This window comes from Mustela erminea, chromosome 2 (genome assembly GCF_009829155.1).
Source record: "Mustela erminea isolate mMusErm1 chromosome 2, mMusErm1.Pri, whole genome shotgun sequence".
Taxonomy (NCBI): domain Eukaryota; kingdom Metazoa; phylum Chordata; class Mammalia; order Carnivora; family Mustelidae; genus Mustela; species Mustela erminea.
The window spans coordinates 145,738,003-145,758,061 of record NC_045615.1 but is presented as its reverse complement, the minus strand read 5'-3'; the positions used below and the strand labels follow the sequence as shown (position 1 = coordinate 145,758,061).

Sequence of the window (20,059 nt, the reverse complement as noted above, 5' to 3'; positions counted from 1 at the left end):
GTATTTTAAATTTAGTAGTATAAGATTCTAAATGATCTGGGAAAACAGCCAGCTGACCAATATTAGAGTAAATGACTAGGCCTGGTATTTGTATGGAATATCTTTAACTAGAAATCAAGTAACCCTGGCTAAAATCCTTTAATTTAAAGAGATACTAGACCATGTTTCATAAGGAGATATGGAAACAGCATAAAACCATCTAGTCTATCCAAATATTTCTACAAACCAATAGCTGCTGAGAGGCTGCAATGTTGCCTAGCTGGAAAAATAAAACTGTAAAAAGTTATATCTTTTTGAGCAATATCATAGAGAATAACATGGATTTGTATAATGCGAGTTAAATGATGGAGGGAAATGAGAAACATTAAAATCATTCAACTAGATGGTACGTTAATATTCAGGCCAAGTCAATATTGAATTTCAGATTCTGGTGAACACTACTGATCAATAAAAATAAACGAAGCCCTTTCACTTTGAATGTATACGTCTGGTCTGTTAAGATAAACTAATTTGATTTGGCTGCTTTTAGCATTGACGTTAATTTTAGGCATGCCTTTTAATTGGCTAATGTTTGGTTAGCATTCTATACAGGAACTTCTTCCTCGTGTTCATATTTTGAGATCTTTGTACATGTCTTGGTTCACTAGACACTCTGACGATTCTCTAGAAACTCAATTTGTTCACCTGGATCTGGACATTTGGAGATGGCAAGGGTAGAGATGGGCCTTGAGGAGAATTTATAGAGGACTAGTCCAAAAGGACCAATATATTTTAGAGCTTCCAGAATGCTTTCTAATGACCTAAGGATTCTGGATATTCTTAGACCTAGTTTCAAAAACATTCTCAAATGTCATCAAAGTTCTTTAATTATCCATTTTTTAATGAAAATAACTTCAGTTCTCTGATAATTTCCATTAACATGCATGTCTCTCATCTTTCTTTGTCCAGTAATAACTTGAATAGATCACCTGTGAGATATCCAAGGCTACAGAAAAGTGATAATTTTACTCAATTTCCATCAGCTTGATATTAGCATTAAAGCAAAACTCTGGTAGGTCAATTGTCTTTAGTGTAGCTGTGAAACCTGACAATTCCCCATCAGTTCTGATTCCTATTATGGCAAAGTGCAAGAAGTCATGTTTAATGATAAGAATCTATGAATCTCTTTCTATCTATCATCTATCCATCCACACACGCATATATATACACACACTTATTTAGTCCTAAATTATTATAGATGTTGATATATATATATTATACTTAAACATAAAAAAGTGTTTTTTTTAGATAGGTAAGTTTCTTCTTATAGGGTATATAATGAAAACATGATCTTTACTATGTATAGTGTACAGAAGACCTCTTTGTATTAAAATATTTTAGGTTAGAGTGGCAAATCAATAGATAAAATCATCTTAAAAAATAGAGAATCTGTGATATCTGGATATGCTATAAAAATTAACAGCCCAATATGCTCTGTTTTCTCTTCAACTTATATAAGTTTTTCACCTTTCACTAAAAATTTCCATGGAGAGGAACAACTCTGAGTTAAGTCAGTTGTTTGATGCCTTGTTTTACCAGGGTTGAAAAAAAAGTTAAGAGCCCAGGCATTAGAAACTGATTACCTGGGTTTAAATTCCAGTCCTACAACATCCTAGCAGTATGATCCTGTGAAAAATCACTGAATATTTGTAAAATATGGTAATCATTATACTTAACCTTGGTGTCATTACTGAGATAAAATAAAATGATCAAAGGTTATCACTATGCCTAGAACATAATAAATACCCGAGAGGTGTTGTATTTTTAACATTCTATTTCTCTCATTGAAAATATATAATAATATTTTAAATTTTCAACAAGAATACTGATTTCCTATTGAATATTATTTAAAATTTACATTGATTACATTGTAATCAACTTTATTTATTTATTTATTTTTATTGCAATGCTTTCCACATCAGTCAATTATGGCTCAATTAACAGTACATGGCAGATCTCCTCAAAACTGAGTGACTTAAAACAGCTTTCATTTGTTCTCTCTCATGCATCTGCAGTTCACCCGTGCATCAGGTCATCTCTGCCTGACTTACCTGGGAGCACTGACTTATACTGGGGGGGAACTGACCTTGGCTTCTCCATATGCATTGGCCTCAAGTCTGCTTTATGTGAGGACATTACAAGACCCAAGTTGAAAGGAAAATTCTCCCAGGGCCATGATAGACTCACAAATGCCCTACTACACACACATAGTTCAAACCTTAATTTACATCACATTTGTTAGTATCTCACTGGCTAAACAAGACATGGTGACAACCCAATACAACAGAGAAGGGATGTACACTTTATTAAGGTGAGGGCAGCAGTGAATACCTTTAAAGAGTGTTCTAATCTACTATACTCTGTTACTTTGAAAACTGTGTAATGTATCAATTAAATTTTGAACATTTAAAAATATGTTGATAGCTATTAGTATGATTTTAATATTAATCCCCAATTTTCAAAGGGATTAATTGTTATCTCATAAATATTCCCTAATTTTTTAATAATCATTATCTCATAAATGTTCACATCAGTCATTCCAGGCAAGTGATACAAAATTGTGCACATTCTTTCCTCAATATCTAGTAAATATTCAGAGAGAAATCTCTGGGTCTATAATAGCCTGCTTGGGCTCTCAGAACTAAATACAACAGCCTGGGGACTTAAAATCAAACATTTATTTTTTTCACAGTTCTGGAGGCTGGAGGTCCAAGATCAGGAGACTGGCAGTCGGTTTCTTCTGGGGCTTCCCTTCTTGGCTTGTAGATGGCTACTTTCTTGCTGTGTCTTCACATGGTCATCCCTGTGTGCGTGTGTGTCTAGTATTTCTGTGTATGTACCTGAATTACTTCTTCTTATACAGATACCACTCATATTGGATTAAGGCCCACTGTAAAAACAAAGCAAAACACAACTTAATTTTAACTTAATCGTATCTGTAAAGACCTTATTTCCAAATACAGTTACATTTTGAGGTACTAAATGTTAGGCTTTCATTCAACACATAAGCATCGAGGAGACACAATTCAGACAATAATGGTATTTTTTAAAATATTTATTTATTTGAAAGAGAGAGAGAGTGCGTGACTAGGAGGGGTAGAGAGAGAAAGAATCTTAAGGAGACTCTGCATTGAGTGCAGATGTGGGGCTCAGTCTCATGACCCTGATATCATGACCAGAGCTAAAACTAAGAGTCGGACACTCAATCAACTGTGCCATCCAAGGACCCCCACAACATGATTTTAAATTTTAATATATATATATATATATATATATTTTTTTATGTGTGAGAGAGAGAGAGAGATCACAGGTAGGCAGAGAGGCAGGCAGATGCAGAGGGAGAAGTAGGCTCCCTGCTGAGCAAGGAGCCCGATATGGGACTCGATCCCAGGATGCTGGGATCATGACCCGAGCCAAAGGCAGCCGCTTAACCAACTGAGCCACCCAAGTGTCCCAGAGAGAAAGAATCTTAAGGAGACCCTCCTTGCATTGAGTGCAGATTCGGGGCTCAGTCTCATGACCCTGAGATCATGACCGTAGTTAAAACTAAGAGTCAGACACTCAATCAACTGTGCCATCCAAGGACCCCCACAGCATGATTTTAAATAAAAAAAAAAAATTTATATATATATATATATATTTTATGTGAGAGAGAGAGAGAGAGAGATCACAAGTAGGCAGAGAGGCAGGCAGATGCAGAGGGAAAAGTAAGCTCCCTGCTGAGCAAGGAGCCCAATATGGGACTTGATCCCAGGACACTGGGATCATGACCCGAGCCAAAGGAAGCCACTTAACCAACTGAGCCACCCAAGTGTCCCAGAGAGAAAGAATCTTAAGGAGACCCTCCCTGCATTGAGTGCAGATTAGGGGCTCAGTCTCATGATCCTGAGATCATGATCTGTGCCAAAAGTAAGTCGGACACTCAATCAACTGTGCCACCCAGGGGATTCCCACAACATGATTTTGATTTTTTTAAAAAAATTATTTATTTCTTTATGTGAGAGAGAGAGAAACAGAGAGAGAACATACACACACACAGCACAAACAGGGTGAGAGGCCGAGGAAGAGGGAGAAGCAGGTTCCCATGGGGCTGATTCCCAGGACCCTGGGATCGTGACCTTGGCCGAAGGCAGCCACTTAACTGACTGAGACACCCAGGTGATCCACAACAGTATTTTTAAAAAAACGTCTTTTAGAGGTTAGGAAACTCAAAAGATTGATCATTTCTGTTTAATACTGAGACATAAAGGAAAGGTATCTATCTCAACGGTCAGAGCAGTAGAGGTTTTAAATAGCAATGACGGTGCTGAGATTGAGATTCAGAACTGCGCTTCAGTCCAAATTCTACCACTAATTAGCGGATTTGTGTGGGCTTAAGTAATGATAATTGGATTTTTTTTAAAGTATAAGTAAATGCCACTGAAAGTGATTTGAAAAAAAATGGGGTATTTAAGCACAGACATTTGGGTCTACTATCTATTAAAGGAAGGTCTTAATAATTAGGGGAGTTACTTAAATGGCTTCTTTGAGACAGGCTATTTCACTACCACTCATTGTTTTCAAGGTTTATAAATCTAATTTTTCCTGGTTTCCAAAGATCTATGAACAATGTGATCAGTGTTTGCAATTTTTTTTTTAAATGAATAACACAAAATTAAATAGTATTGCTTTTGGTTTTTATCTTTCTTATTTAGAGTAACATATAAGTTTTTTTTGTTTGTTTGTTTTTTTCTTTATGAGCTGTGTTTCACTTACTATCCCTTTTTTGAATTTAAGGTTTTAAATGTGTAACCGAATCAGTTCATGTTCATGCCATGATCTCTGAGGCCAAGGTAAAATATCCACCATGCAATGGATGTCCAGCTCCCTGTCATTTTGAATTTCTTCCAAGATTTTTCATATTTTCAAATTTAACCACTGTATTAAACCTGTGGGTTTCCTCTCTTATTTGCTTTTTCTGAGTAAAAAATTGTTTCCCAACCTCTTCTGTACACGTCATAAAAATGATAGTTATTTTCCTCCCTATGGCCACCCTTCCTTTTCTCCCTTCCTTTTCTCTTTCTCCCTTTCTCTCACTATGTTTTTTCATTTCTTTCTTCATTCTTGTCTGTCTCTATACATTTTAACAGATAAATCAAGAGACCTGTGAATGTTGGGAGGCAGATAAGGGAATAAAGAAATTTGAGATCAGAAATTAGATGTTAACATTACTACTTACTGAGATTATTTGCTAAAAAATTAAATGAGTATGACATAACCTTTTTCTTTTTATCATAATCCTATCTGAAAGGAATAGTTAAAAGAAACATTCTGTAAAGCCAATTCAGTGTAATATTTTAGATACTTAGGAGTTAACATTAAATATTTTAACAAATGGTTTAAAATATAATTCACCTAAGTTAACCCTGGTTTAAAGACTCTTTGGGAGAATTATAATAATGAAGAATACATTTTTTCTCTTTCTCTTTGAGGGATTTCTTATTAGAGTTTAGGAAGTTAAATCTTAAACTATAAGAAAATAAAATGTCAAGCCTTGGTGAATATTTGATCTTGAGATAATAAATTAGAAGCAACTTCCTTATAGTGTGGTTTCCTTCCCATGTGTTCCATATTCTCTTCTCAGTATTACATCATCTATTCATATATCTCCTTATTCAAAATAAAGCAAAACCTCTACTGCAGGTAGAGGAAAAAAATGTGTTTAAGTATATATTAATATACCACCCATTGTGACATAAACATCTGAAATGCTTTTTTTGTTTGTTTGTTTGTTTGTTTTTTTGCTTGTTTGTTATGTCTACAAATAACTAGTATATATGCTGTGCCTTAATTGATTATTAAAGGATCTACTGTAAGTTTGAAATTTTCTTGTGTTTACTCTTCCATTAATAGCAGCTCTAATGTGTCTAAGATTATACAGATTTATAACTCTGACCAAGAAAGTCTGAGAGGAAAAATTTGGATTAAGATACCATGAATTAATTCTACATATTTTCTTCTTTTTAGCCTGAAACAAACAAAATGGAAAAAGAGAGAGAAAGAGAAAAACAAATTAGTCTGGTAATTGAAGATATTGGTTTGTTTTAGAATTGGAGTAATTAATCCTACCTTCCATAAAAAGTAGAAAAAAATTCTCTTGGCTTACATAAGAAAGCCTTAGTTATTGCTTACACAGCCTGACACAAGCCATGTGGCCTTTTTGGGTCACTTTTATGTAACAATGGCTTCCGATGCTAGAAGTCTTTCATTTTGTTGCTCCATTGTTCCCTAGGGCTCAGTGATTCTCTGCTTCAGGATGACTGGGGAGCCAGAAAGATCCATTAGGCTCTTCAGGATGTCTTAACGGTCAAACCTGAAAGTAATACAATCCTTTGCCCAACATTTTCTCAGGAAGATGTCAGTCACAGGGCCAAATTATTTGCAAGAGAGTCTGACAAGTGAAAAGAGCTAATGCTTTGGTGCAGTCATAATCTCTGCCAGTTTGGGAATGTTGGAAACCTACAAAAATGTGTTATGGAGATTGAGGTCAAAAAAGATCAACAAAGTCCTTTAATATATCAATAAAGGCAGAAATGACTGGGTTTAGGCCTAAGAATAATCTTATGTTCAACTAAGCCAAATTCCTTATATAAGTGAGTAAATGAACGCCCACTCATTCATTTCTTCTTTCTTCTACTTAGCATTCATTTACTAAATGCTTTGTGTATGTCAGGCTAGGCTCTCAGTTTATATATTGGAAATGAGATACCATTTCTGCTTTAAGGAAGTTCAGAGACTTTGGAGAATATCACTAGTTAACAATGCACATTTAATAAATGTATATGCAGGGTGCTGTGTAAGCATAAAAGAAAACACCACATTCTACATGAAGATCAGGATTCAAGACCTTGGAACAAAAAGAAGCAAGTTCACACAGAATCCTTAGGAAAACTCAGAACAACAGATTTGGATTGGGCAAACGAGAAGGAAACACAGGCAAACCAAATCCCATTTTAAGCGAAAAGTGAAACTGGAATAATCAAAGAAACTCACATCGTTCACAAAGATTACACTGAATCAGATGAAATGATTTGGTTAAACTCTAGAATTCAGTTTGTAACATGAAATTCAGGGTTGATTTCTAGAGTTCCAGCCCATTCCTCCTTCTTCTTAGAAAGATATATTGTAGGTAGGTTAAAAGCTTTGGCTGTGAAACTGGAATAAATTCTGTGTTCCAGTTTTAACTGTGTAAATGAGTTTTTTGTTGAGCTCTTATTTTTCTCATCCAAGAAATGGGCTTAATAATAGTGTGGGGTTCGGCTCAGGTCATGATCCCAGGGTCTTGGGCTTGAGCCCCGCATCGGGTTCTCTGCTCAGCAGGGAGCCTGCTTCCCTTCCTCTCTCTCTCTCTCTCTCTCAATCTCTCTCGTTCTCTGCCTATTTGTGATCTCTGTCAAATAAATAAAAATAAAATCTTTAAAAAAAAATAAGAGTGTGTATGTGTGTGTGTATATATATATATATATATAAGCTCAACAAATAACTCATTTACATAGTTAAAACTGGAACTATGTAATTTAGATTAGTTCTTGGTTTATAATAATGACTCAATAAATATTTGCATACATTCATATTGCTACCAGCTTAAGTATATAAGACATTGACTATTTATAAGGCCTCGATGATTTGAAGACTAATTCATTGATTCATTAATTCACTAAAACTCATTACATGGAAAGCTGAAGCCAAAGTCATATTATATTGGATTGTGTGGTTTATTGGTTAAAACAACTTTGGTTGTTCAGTGCCATGGCTGCTTTGACAGTTTGTCCAAATGATCAAAACATTTTAAAGCTATTAAGTAGAAAGTACTATATTTGCCATAAGTATCATGATATGGAACATTTAAAAAATATTTATTGAGATTTAGGTATAGAGAAGCAGTATCTTTTTCTTAGTAATCATGACTTAAGAATATGTTAAAAATCTATAATTTGGTTATACAAGGGTCTCTTTATAGATTGTGGCATATGGGCTATTAAATAAGAGTCCTGAGTGGCGATTCTAGAAGTGAAGCAGCAGTGTTTCATCATTACCTTACATTACAAGTTGCAATGAACTCATAAGAAGTGGGAATCTGTAAGGAGAAGATGGTTCAAAGAGTCAGACAACTTTGATTCTGAATTCTGACTGTACTATATATTAGTTGTGTGTCCTTCGGGTTGTTACTTAGAGTTCTGTACTAATTTCCTCCAACTTATTTTAATTTAAAGATTTATTTATTTGAGAGAGAGAGAGAGAGAGCAGGAGAGAGAGTGTGCATAAGTGGGGAGAGGCAGAGGGAGAGAATATCCAAGCCAACTACTGCTGAGTGCAGAGCCAGACTTGGGGCTCAATGTCACAAAACATGAGACCATGACCTGAGCTGAAACCAAGAGCTGGACACTTAACTAATGGAGCCATCCAAGCATCCTTAATTTTCCCCATTTTAGGAACAGAACAAAAAATTCATTCCATGTGGTGCTTTTTGTAAAAACCAAATGAACGATTTCTACATTTGTTCTAAGTACATGTCTTTAACATTATGACATCTCTAAAATTAGAATCAGTTTTAGCATAGGTAGCATGTCATAGTTTAATTGGTAATGTTTATCTTTTTTTCTCATGGATACATGAATTAATGATATATCTTACGATTAATGGATTTGATAAAGTAGAAAAATATGCGGTTCATCCTAGTACTTAAGGGTGACATAGGTTTTATTTTCCTTTTTTTTTTTTCCTGGTTCCTCTATGTCACAAATTATTTGTTCATAAAAGAAATTGTCTAAGAGCCTGTGCAAATAAAGTAAATGAACAATCAGGAGAATTACCCAGATATATAATAGAAAGCATAAAATTTTAGAAAAAATTAAGCTGTGCAGCAGAGATGTTTGGATTTCAATTATGAAGACAAAAGTCAGTTTGTATTATGAAATTATTTATATAAAGGAGGTAGTAACAGGTATTACAGGTATTACCTCTTTGAGGGATGTAATAGAAATGGTAACATCTTAGCATTAAAGACTCCTTGACCTTCTCAGGAAAGATTCATACTGTGACACCATGAATAAATTTAACTTCCTTTCTCAGCTGGTATGTGTGCATGTGTGTATGTGTGTGTATATGTGTGTGTGTGTGAGAAGAGAGAGACAGAGAGAGCATACATCTGTATGCCTAAATGTTCTTTCCCAACATCTAAAACATTGTATTCCCCATAATCTTAAGAAAAATCTTGAAACTATAAAGTAACTGTATTATAAGGGGGAAAGTCATCTTTCATTTAAAGTTAAAATTAGAAACATATTACAGTGGCATTATTTTTTAAACTTGCTTATGATATTTTAATCAGAGAACACTTAAAGAAGATTTTCAGAAATCTAATATTTAACACAGTTGAAAGCAGAGCCGCTCCTAAAAAAGAGATGACACGATCCAATATCATCTCATTGGTTTCTTCCTTATGACCTTTCTCCTAGGAGGAATCCAGTGAAACTGGCTCTTTGGAGCAGCCAGGAGACAATCTGCAAACAACTTCCACAAAGTATAGGTGAGTAGAGTATAAAACTGCATGCTATCCTGTAAAGTTGGAACTCTGTATTAGAATTTGAAAACTTAGTAAGAATGGTTCTAATATTTTTTATGATGATTTCATCTGTTCCTAATTTCAATAAAGATTCAACTACTATATGCATTCAGAAGAAGATAAGAAGATGTGTAAAATATTTTAGAATACTGTACCAGTTAAAGGAGTTATTATTGATTGATCATTCACTATAAATGTAGTTATACTTTATTTTGATAATTCAGAAGAAAATATTTTGATCCTGCAGCTCAATAACAAAATACATAACAAAAGCACAAGAAAAATCATTCATTGTCGGACTATACTTTGATAAAGATGATGGTATGGAAACTCTGCTTTTGAATTTAAGAATGGTATGAATTCTTTGAAACCTCAAAGCCATTAATACTGAATAGATAGTGATACTCTCTCTAAAGTATTAGCTACAGTTACTCAATATCCAGTTTACTTAAAAAATACTGCTTAATTTTAGTGGTGAGATTTCTTTGTAAAACAATAACCAATATACACTGAACTCTAATAGAAAACAAATATTTTTTACAGATTTGTATTTAATATTGGTACATGCCATGCTATACACCATTAGTTATTTTCCTTTTGTCTGCATTTTGGGATAATTATTTTTTAAAATATTTTATTTATTTATTTGTCAGAGAGAGAGAGCACAACCAAGGGGTTGGGCAGGCAGAGGGAGAAGCAGACTTCCCAGTGAACAAGGAGCCCATTGTGGGACTTGATACCAGGAACCTAGGATTATAACCTGAGCCAAAGGCAGTCACCCAACTGAGTGAGCCACCCAGGTGTCTCTGCATCTTGGTATTATTAACAGAATATCGTTTTGTAAGTTATCCTATAGGTGTTTACTAACATTATTCAATATCTGTCTTTCATGTGTAAAATAATGTATTTCTGCTTAGCAACTATTTGTTAACACTAAGCATACAAGTAACAGAGAAGAAACTGTTAGAAACTAGACTGCCAACATTCAGAATAATGAAAATTTTTAAAATTTGTATAATGCATATGATTCAGAATTTTTTATGAAAATCAGATGTAAAGCATTGATTTTTTGAAGGTAGTATTTGATCTATATCAAACAATATGTGTATAGATACCCATATATGAACATATTCAAATATATAAAATAATTCAACACTAGATACATCGTCTGGAGATATTTTTTTTAAAAGATTTTATTTATTTATTTGACAGAGAGAGATCACAAGTAGGCAGAGAGGCAGGCAGAGAGAGAGAGAGGAAGAAGCAGGCTCCCCGCCAAGCAGAGAGCCCGATACGGGACTCGATCCCAGGACCCTGAGATCATGACCTGAGCTGAAGGCAGGGGCTTAACCCACTGAGCCACCCACATGCCCCTGGAGATGTTTTTAATTACAAAATTAAATAATTTCCTATCACCTTTCTGTTTTAGAATAAAAGCAGTTTTTTCCCCTCTTACTGAAATATATAACATAAAACATTGTGTAACAATTGTATTGATTTCTTTATATATATTGTAATATAATTGTGATTGTAGCATTGGCACTCTATCATGGCATATAATTATCATTTCTTGTCTTAGTGGGAATAATTCAGATCTAATCTCATAGCAAGTTTGATGATTAAAATACATTATTGTCTATATTTAGTGTACCATGCAGTAGATCTCCAGGACTTACTTATCGACTAGTTGCAATTTGTACCCTGAAACAACATCTCTCCTATTCTTCCACCCCTCCCAGCCCCTGCTAAGCACCATTTTCCTCTGTTTTTACAAGTTTGCATATTTTAGTTTTCACATTTAAGTGATACCATATAGTAATTGTCTGATTTATCTCACTTAGCATAATGTCTTCAAGGTCATTCCACGTTATCACAAATGGCAGAATTTTCCTTCTTTCTCATGGCTGAATAATATTATACACACATGGGGCGCCTGGTTGGCTCAGTCACTTAAGCATTAGGTTCTTGGTTTAGGTTCAGATAATGACCTCAGGGTCTTGATATCAAGCACCATGTCCAGCTCTGTTCTTCACGGAAAGTCTGCTTGAGATTCTCTCCCACCCTCCTGTGTGCACACGCTGTTTCTCTCTCTCACTCCCTGTCTCCAATAAATAAATACATACGTACATAAATAAAACTTTTAAAAATATTACACACGCACATTTTCTTTATGCATTCATATTTTTTTGTTTTGTTTTTGTTTTTTTTTAATCATTTTTTTTAAAGATTTTATTTATTTATTTGACAGACAGAGATCACAAGTAGGCAGAGAGGGAGGCAGAGCGAGAGGGGGAAGCAGGCTCCCTGCTGAGCAGAGAACCGGATGTGGGGCTCGATCCCAGGACCCTGGGATCATGACCTGAGCTGAAGGCAGAAGAGGCTTTAACCCACTGAGCCACCCAGGCGCCCATGCATTCATATTTTGATAAACACTTAGCTTGTTTCCTTTTCTTGGCTATTGTGAAAAATGCGGTAATAAGCATAGGAGTGAAGATAACTCTTTGAGTAATGATTTCACTTCCTTCATATATATACCCAGAAGTGGGATTGCTAAATTATATGATAGTTCTTCCTTTAATTTTTTATTAGTAAAAGTAAATAAATAACATATGCATGCAGATACTATATAGTGAAAGAAATAAATTTTCTTTTTTTTCTTCATCTTAGAAATTCTCAGATATATGATGATAGGTGGCTGTGGGTAACAGAGTTAGTAATAAAGAGTTACTAACAGAGTTCGTAAAAGTTAGAGTTTCTGTATTATATTATTAGTGAAAACTTATTTATAAAATTATGTGAAATAAAAGTAACATCTTTATATTTAGTACTGTTAAATTTACTACTATTAAAATCAATAATTTAAGTATTTACATACATATTTACATATGCATAAATAAGGCAGAGGCACAAGAGAAAGGCATTAACAATTTAGAAAGAACAACTATGCATACGCATACATATTCAACAAGCATTTTTTTAATGGATTTCAGAGTTTATAAATATAGGGATTGTTTGGGATTAGAAAATAGGCATTAAAATAGAATATTATAAAGGCTAAAATATATGAGGAAATATTTAGAGATTTCCCAAATAATAGGATATGATAAAGTTGCTTTTTTCCCCTCCTATCTGGTATGTTTATTCTCACATGTTAAGCATAGAAGAGTTCTTTTCCCTTCTTTGTCCTTCTAACCACTAAACATAAATATGAATAGTTTAATATGAAAATGTGGTTCTATATTCCCAGAGATTTTTTATTTACTTTGCTTGCTATTTGAAATCTCTTAAAGAATTTAAATCTAAACAATAATTTTTATTGCTGAACACATTACTCTAAAATTAGATGAGAATTTTTTCAGACACACAAAATGACAATTCTTTTATTTTTGGTAAAATGCCACGTTATTTAAAAACAAACAATCAGAAAACAACAACAACAACAACAAAACATTAAAAAAAGCAACATTAATAGGTTCTAAATATTGTGTTACTTAAACATAATGGCTTCAAATACTATTTTCCTGGAATGAAGAGCAAGGCAGCTTTTTTCTGCTGTTGAGAAACATATTATTATCCCTACATGCTGTAGGCAATCCCTCTCTGAAGCAACCACATTCTTGTAGAGAGGCTGACTTGTTAGGATAGAACAGCTTTTGTTATACCTCATTTACTTCATTTATTTAAAAAAGTGTCACTAACAACTTTCTAGTCTTACAATATAGATGAAGGGGTCATTAAAATGAATTATGCTGGATTATTCTGGAGAGGTCAGAGAAACATCAAGGGTTGTATGCTGCCCTACTCTATCTTGAACAAGAATAATTACTTTGTGTGTTTTCCAAATAACTTCTCCTGATACATGAGATTTAGGGGTTAAAAATGCACCAAACTGACACCTGATAGTAGACTTCCAGGCTTCAGAACTGTGAGAAAATAAATTTCTATTGTTAAAGCCACCCAATCTATGGGATTTTGTTATGGGAGCCTGAGCAGACAAAGACAAAGGTTATATAACGTACCGGACAAAAACCTAACGCAATAATTAATATAATTATATACTCAGTTAAGAACTTACTTGCTATTCTTTGAGCAAGGGAGCACAAGAGTGGTCCATGGAGTCTCCAATGTCCCAGACTCAGGTAGAGGTGAGCAGGGTGAAGCAAGAGCCCGTGGCAGAGCAGCTAGCACAGAGGGTAGCCAAGAATGAGGAGGATGAACACTCAGTCAGCTGTAAGCCCCCTTCCCAGAAGAGCAACCAGGAGATCCAGGAGCTGGACGAGGATAAGAGTCCATACAAGAAGAAAGACACTCTGCTGGGCCCACGTAGCAGTGTTTGCTGACCCTAATGTACCCAGTGTTGTTGTGGCCTGCCTGACCCTGGTGTGTAGCCTGGCCCTGGGTCCCCTGGAGCTGGACCTGACAGGTGATCTGGAGAGCTTCAAGAAGCAGTCCTTGGTGCTGAAGGAGGGCAGAGAAAAATCTCTCTCCAGTGAACTGGGAAACTATGTCTGGCATGATGTACATCCAGCACACATACAGGGAAGGCATCAAGATTGACAAGACAAACGATCTGGTGGGAAGCTATGGGTCCCAAGCAGAGGAGTACAAGTTTCTGGCCCTCAGGGTAGAAACACCAAGGGTATGCTGGATTGTGGCAGGTACAAGTCCTGCTTCCCAGATGACAAGACTGTTCACCTCTCCTGGGAGTGGAATCTTACCATCAAATAGGAATTGGAGGACTGAGTTCTGGTCAGGGAGATGAGCAAGCCTTTGGACAGATGAATGACTTTTCTGATGTGCCCCACTCCCACTACCCCCACCCTCACCTCAACACCTTATCAGAGTGCAGACAGGTCGGCTCCCTGGCCAGCCCTCCCATCCCTCCTGGCCCTGCCTTCAGGACCCAACCTCCTTGATGGTCTCATCTTACTGCTTCTGCCTATTTCAGGGGAGTATTGGGAAGAGGGAACCTCCAGCACAGGCCTCCATCTTCCCTTCTGTAACCCTTCAGGTTCCTCTACCCGTCCTAACCTGATCCAAGGCCCTAGCTTTTCCAAGGGAATCATAGGGTGCTTAGGTCCCTGTGGGTCTTCATAGTTGCCATGAATCTTCCTTTTCTTCTTCTGGGGTTGGATGGGAGCACGATTGGAGGCCTCTGGGGGGCCAGCCACCCTCCTGCTTTCACCTGTCTTGAGTCAATTCAACTACAGCTGTGGGTAACCATCTAACCATGATGCCTTAACATGTGGAATGTGTGCGGTAGGGGCCGATATGAAACTCTAAATCCCTATGTTTGCGTGAGCATGGGGTCCCTTTTGGTCCCTGCCTCACTTGCAGTCCTGAGGGATGAGTGGGACATGCTGGTCTTACTCTCTTGTCCACCAGAAACTGACCAGCAACCTCTCCAGGCCAAGGCTATCGGGATGACTGCAGGGACTTGGGGAAAGCCAAACTGTCAAAACTGAAGGAGCTTCCATTCCCATCTGGAGGCCAAGTGTCCTCACAGCTATGTCCTCTTTGTTCCAGTGGACAACAGTAGAGCCCACAACCCCAGCAGACAGTCCTTCCAGACAAAGCCAATACCTGAGCCTTACTTGTCTACCTGGGCCTGTCGGCCTGGAGTTGTGTGCGTGGCTTGTCAGTATTTATTGCCTCTATATGGGCTGTCCTCTGGGCACCTGACCTGCCACCTCTCTCACCAGACTCGGTGGCACCATCCCTGCAGGCCCTTTTCAGATCCAGCCAGGACAACTGTGGGACTAAATGCCAAAGTTGGAGTCCTCCCCTGTGCCTCCCTCCCCCTTCCCTCCCCCTTCCTAGAGTGTACAGGAGCCTGACTTTGCTTCTCCTTTTCTACCAGGAAATAAATTCCTAAAAGGGCAGGGGCAGGGAAAGAAACTTGCTACCTCACATGGGAATAATGGCAGTTCCAAGTGTTTCTTAAGTATTTATTTATACCAGAGAACTTATAAAAGAATTAATTTAGATCAAACTAAACACATTCATGGATAAACATATTATTTTTATTTCTTTTTCCAAATTTTTATTCAGATAAAAGTTAACATAGGGGCAGCTGGGTGGCTCAGTCACTAAGTGTCAGCCTCAGCTCATGACCCCAGGGCCCTAGGATCAAGCACTTCATCCTACTCCCTGCGCTGCAAAGAGCCTGCTTCATTTTTCTTTTTCCTTTTCTTTTTTTTTTTAATTATTATATCTTTTTTCAGTGTTCCAAAATTCATTCTTTATGCACCACACCCAGTGCTCCATACAACATATGCCCTCCATAATACCCACCATGAGGCTCACCCAACCCCCCACTCCCTTCCTCTCCAAACCCCTCAGTTTGTTTCTCAGAGTCCACAGTCTCTCATGGTTTGTCTCTCCCGTCTGATTTCCCCCAAATCACTTCTCTCCTTCTCCCAATATCCTCCATATTATTCCTTATGTTCCACAAGTAAGTGAAACCATGAGATAATTGACTCTCTCTGTTTGACTTATTTCACTCAGCATAATCTCTTCCCAGTCCCATCTATGTTGATACAAAAATTGGGTATTCATCCTTTCTGATGGAGGCATAATACTCCATTTTATATATGGGCCATATCTTCTTTATCCATTCGCCCATTGAAGGGTATCTTGGTTCTTTCCACAGTTTGGCGACTGTGGCCATTGCTGCTATAAACATTGGGGTACAGATGGCCCTTCTTTTCACTACATCTATATCTTTGGGGTAAATACCCAGGAGTGCAATGGCAGGGTCATAGGGTAGCTCTATTTTTAATTTCTTAAGGAACCTCTGCACTGTTTTCCAAAGTGGTTGCACCAACTTGCATTCCCACCAATAGTGTAAGAGGGTTTCCCTTTCTCCACATCTTCTCCAACACTTATTGTTTACTGTCTTGTTGATTTTGGCCATTCTAACTGGTGTAAAGTGGTATCTCAATGTGGTTTTGATTTCAATCTCCCTGATGGCTAATGATGATGAACATTTATTCATGTGTCTGATAGCCATTTGTATATCTTCTTTGGAGAAGTGTCTGTTTATGTCTTCTGCCCATTTTTTGACATGATTATCTATTTTGTGTGTGTTGAGTTTGAGGTGTTCTTCATAGATCTTGGTTATCAGTTCTTTGTCTGTAGTGTCATTTGCGAATATCTTCTCCCATTCAGTGGGTTGCCTCTTTGTTTTGTTGACTGTTTCCTTTGCCATGCAGAAGCTTTTGAACGTGATGAAGTCCCAAAAGTTCATTTTTGCTTTTGTTTCCTTTGCCTTTGGAGACATAGCTTGAAAAAAGTTGCTGTGGCCAATGTTGAAGAGGTTACTGCCTATATTCTCCTCTAAGATTTTTGATACATTCTTGCCTCACATTGAGGCCTTTTATCCATTTTGAGTTTATCTTTGTGTATGGTGTAAGAGAATGGTCCAGTTTCATTCTTCTATACATAGCTGTCCAATTTTCCCAGCACCATTTATTGAAGAGACTGTCCTTTTTCCACTGGATAATATTTCCCCCTTTGTCGAAGATTAGTTGACCATAGAGTTAAGGGTCCATATCTGGACTCTCTACTCTGTTTCACTGGTCTATGTGTCTGTTTTTGTGCCAGTACCATGGTGTTTTGGTGATCGCAGCTTTGTAGTAAAGCTTGAAATGAGGCAACGTGTTGCCTCCAGTTTTGTTTTTCTTTTTCAACATTTCCTTAGCAATTCGGGTCTCTTCTGGTTCCATACAAATTTTAGGATTGTTTGTTCTAGCTCTTTGAAAAATGCCTATGGAATTTTAATTGGAATGGCATTGTAAGTATAGATTGCTCTGGGCAGTATAGACATTTTAAAAAATATTTATTTTTCTGATCTGTGAGCATGGAATGCTTTCCCATCTTTTTGTGTCTTCTTCAATTTCTTTCCTGAGTGTTCTGTAGCTCCTCAAGTACAAATCTTTTACCTCTTTGGTTAGGTTTATTCTCAGGTATCTTATGGTTCCTGGTGCTATAGTAAATGGAATTGATTCTCTAATTTCCCTTTCTGTATTTTCATTGTTAGTGTATAAGAAAGAACTGATTCTGTACATTGATTTTATATCCTATTACATTACTGAATTGCTGTATTAGTTCTAGTAGTTTGTGTGTAGAGTCTCCCTGTCCCACTCTCCCTCCACTGTTCCCTCCCTCGCTGTCTCTCTCTCTCTGTCAAGTAAATAAATAAATAAATTCCACTTAACATACAGTGTAATATTAGTTTCAAGGTGTGGAATTCAAAGATTCATCAAATACATGAAACACTCATTGATCAGGGCACCTGGATGGCTCGGTTGATTGTGTCCAGCTCAGGTCTGGATCTCAGGGTCCTGATCAAACCCTGTATTGGATTCCACCCTGGGCATGGAGTCTACTTAATAAAACAAAACATACAGTACTCTGTGTTCATCACAAGTGTCCTCCTTAATCCCCATCATTTTTTCTAATATTCCCCTGTTCTTCTCCAGTAACCTCAGTTTTTTCTCTATAGTTAAGAATCTGTTTCTTGGTTTGCCTTCTTTCCCCCCTCTATCTGCATTTGTTTTGTTTCTTAAATTCCACATATTAGTGAAATTATATGGTATTTGTCTTACTCTGACTGACTTATTTCACTTAGCATTATACTATCTAATTCCATCCATTCATGTCATTGCAAAGACAAGATTTCCATTCTTTTTATGGCTGAGTAATATTCCACTGTGTACATATAACACAACATCTTTTCTTTATTTTATATTTTTATTTGACAGAGAGAGAGAGATCACATGTAGGCAGAGAGGCAGGCAGAGAGATAGGGGGAAGCAGGCTCCCCACTGAGCAGAGAGCCCAATGTAGGGCTTGATTTCAGGACCCTGAGATCACAACATAAGCCAAAGGCAGAGAGAGGCTTTAACCCAATGAGCCACCCAGGTACCCCATAACACAACATCTTTATACATTAATAAGTTGGTGAACATTTTGAGCTCTCTCCATAAGTTAGCTATTGTTGATAACATTGCTATAAACATCACGATATATATATCCTTTGAAATCAGTATTTTTGCATCCTTTAGGTAAATACATAGTAGTATAGTAACAGGATGGTAAGGTAGTCCTTTTTTAACTTTCAGAAGAACCTCCATACTGTTTTCCAGAGTGACTGCACCAGTTTGCATTCCCATCAACAGTGTGACAGAGTTCCTCTTTTCTCTGCATCCTCCCCAACATCTGTTGTTTCCTGAGGTATTAATTTTAGCCATTCCTGATGAGTGTGAGGAGATATCTCACTGGAGTTTTGGTTTGTATTTCCCTGATGACGAGTGATATTGAGCATCTTTTCATGGGTCTGTTAGCCATCAGTAAGTCTCATTTGGAAAAATGTCTAAGCATATCTTCTGACCATTTTTTAGTTGGATTTTTTTTTTGAGTTGAGTTTATCAGTTCTTTATAGATTTTTGGACACTAATTATTTACCAGATATATCATTTGCCAATATCTCCTCCCATCCTGTAGGTTACCTTTTAGTTTTTCTGTTTCCTTCACTGTGCAGAAGTTTTGTTTTAGTTTGGTTTGGGTTTTTTTTTTTTTTTTTATCTTGATGAAGTCCTAGTAGTTCATAACTACTTTGCTTCACTTGACTTGAGTAAAGGAAGTTGCTGTGGACAATGTCAAAGAGGTTACTGCCTGTGTTCTCCTCTAGGATTTTGATGGTTTCCTGTCTCACACTTAAGTCATTCTTCCATTTTGAATTTATTTTTGTGCATGGTGTAGGAAAGAGGTCCAGATTCATTCTCTTACATGTTACTATCCAGCTTTCTGAACAACATTTGTTGGAGACTGTCTTTTTTCCCACTAAATATTTTTTCCTGATTCTTTGAAGATTAGTTGACCATATAGTTATGGGATGATTTCTGGGTTTTCTATTCTGATCTTTTGATCTATGTGTCTGTTTTTGTTCTAGTGCCATACTGTTTTGATCACTACAGCTTTGTAATATAGCTTAAAGTCTGGAATTGTGATGCCTCCAGATTTGCTTTTCTTTTTCAGGATTGCATTGGTTATTCAGGATCTGTTGTGGCTCCTTACAAATTTTAGGATTGTGTGTTCTAGATCTATGAAAAATGCTGATGATATTTTGATAGGGGTTGCATTAATTGTAGAGACTGCCTTTAGTTATATGGATATTTTAACAATATTTGTTCATCTAATCCATGAACACGTATTTTTTTTCCATTTTTTCTGTCATTTTCAATTTCTTTCACTGCTGTTTTATAGTTTTCAGAGTATAGATCTTTTTCCTCTTTGGTTAAGTTTATTCCTAGATATCTTATCCTTTTTGATGCACTTGTAAATGGGATTGATTCTTTGATATCCCTTTCTGATGTTTCATTATTGGTGTATAAAAATGTAACAGATTTCTCT

At 36.5% G+C, this 20,059-nt stretch overlaps 1 non-coding gene and 1 pseudogene across 1 annotated transcript; both read left to right on the top strand.

Annotated features, from left to right (window-relative positions):
* Window positions 1-1,468: 1,468 nt before the first annotated feature.
* On the top strand, window positions 1,469-1,582 carry LOC116585376. The gene has a single exon (XR_004283577.1). It is a non-coding gene; the product is annotated as a U5 spliceosomal RNA (small nuclear RNA).
* A 12,173-nt stretch (window positions 1,583-13,755) lies between these two features.
* Window positions 13,756-14,386, top strand: LOC116582678 (annotated as a pseudogene).
* The last annotated feature ends 5,673 nt before the right edge of the window (window positions 14,387-20,059 follow it).